The sequence below is a fragment of the Triticum dicoccoides genome, unplaced genomic scaffold (assembly GCF_002162155.2).
Source record: "Triticum dicoccoides isolate Atlit2015 ecotype Zavitan unplaced genomic scaffold, WEW_v2.0 scaffold27209, whole genome shotgun sequence".
Classification (NCBI taxonomy): domain Eukaryota; kingdom Viridiplantae; phylum Streptophyta; class Magnoliopsida; order Poales; family Poaceae; genus Triticum; species Triticum dicoccoides.
Window position 1 is genome coordinate 74,628 of NW_021259277.1, and position 1,634 is coordinate 76,261.

Here is a 1,634-nt window from a genome sequence, read left to right on the forward strand (position 1 = left end):
TAGGCGGCCATGTCAGGGTCGTCGATCTTGTCGACGAGCGTGCTGATATCACCTGCAAAGAGGAAAAGAGAACTCACTTTTGAGATAAACAAACAGTGCATCGACCATATCACCTTAACACGACTGGTGCGGAAAAGAGAAATTTAAAAGGATAAACATGTATCGATCAGCTGCATGTCCTCTAGGAGAACTACTTGTTCCGTCAGACCGTCACACTCCAACATCCAGTCTGCTGAGTTCAGAGAGGGCGCAGAATGTCTGAATAATAACTCGTGAATTCAGAGAAGACTGCAGCAACATATATTTCTGAATAACTCATGAACGCACTGTTGAATTTCTCTTTCAGAAAGGATGAGGAATCAGGCCTGGCTTTTGGCTAAGATCAAGTGTAGTATCTGTTCTTATCAGTTTAATATCTGATATGTGGGCCATGTGCTCATAGTGATATTAATTTTATTTTTTGTGGGGGAGGGACCACCACAATGGCTTGCCATTGGGTCCCTCGGGTGTCGCCCAGTGCCTTGCACTACTGCCTGGGCAGGCGCACCCCAACCAAAACAATTTTAAATTTTGATTTGTTCTGCCAAAGTGCTTTGAAGTTCAGTCTGCATCCAGTTTGTGAGTGAGAAGATATGTTCATTCTGAACCCCCAAAATGCTTGTAGGACAGGAGGTTGAGCCGTTGGTAGGTTGTTCTTGAGATGGAACTCAGTGTTGTTCCGTTGGTAGATTGGCAAAGGACCGAGACGCTCGGGAGGCTCGAACCGACATAATCACCTTCTATAGAAAAACTGGTGGAGTTTCTAGCCTTTTCGTTGAAAAAAAGATCTCTACGTATGAGCATAACAAATAGAGTGACTGTTCATTATGCCTGCAAAGTGAGCGCTTTGCCATGGCACTCCTTTGCCTGGTCACAACACACCGGGATAGTTTGTCAACATGTTTTATTGACGAAGCGCCGTGGCCGGTCCCCAACGTTTCCAGTACATGCTAATGCTACAGAAACTGTTACATAACGAAGTTGGTGAGAACTTTCTGCACCAGGTGCTCCCCATACACCACCTTCTCATACTTGGCAACGCCGCCGGTTTTCTCTCGGCACAACTCCACGGGCTCCACCGCAGCGTCAAAGTTCGACTGCATATACAGGCCATTTGTTTCAGAAAAAAACATCGAGTATAAGCAACTCAATCGGTACAGCCATACATATCATAAATATGTTCGTCCGCGAGAGGGCTATACATACATACATACCTCATAGAAGAATGCGACAGATACACGGTAGCTACAAGAAAATGATTTACAATTGATAAGGTTGCTACAAGAAAAGACTGAATTAGGCGGACAAAACAGATAAAATTCAGTGAAGTTGCAAACAAGGAAACCTTCAGCATGTCTCCGATGTTGCAAACGAAGGTCCCGGGTACGGGCTTGGCTTATATCCACTCACCAGACTGGTTCCTTACCTGATACCAAATTTACTAAAGAGTTTCAGCAGATCAATCTCCTTGCTTCTTGACAGAGGAAACAGAGGGCATAGATGGATAATAGTACAAGATATGTGTGCTAGTGAAGTAATAAGTATCTCAAGAGCACAGATATCACCGTCCTGATTCACCAGTGTCAAAAAGGCCT

At 44.5% G+C, this 1,634-nt stretch overlaps 1 non-coding gene across 1 annotated transcript; it reads left to right on the forward strand.

The window, feature by feature from the left end:
• The first annotated feature begins 358 nt into the window (after nucleotides 1-358).
• Nucleotides 359-552, forward strand: LOC119345726. The gene has a single exon (XR_005167158.1). It is a non-coding gene; the product is annotated as a U2 spliceosomal RNA (small nuclear RNA).
• The last annotated feature ends 1,082 nt before the right edge of the window (nucleotides 553-1,634 follow it).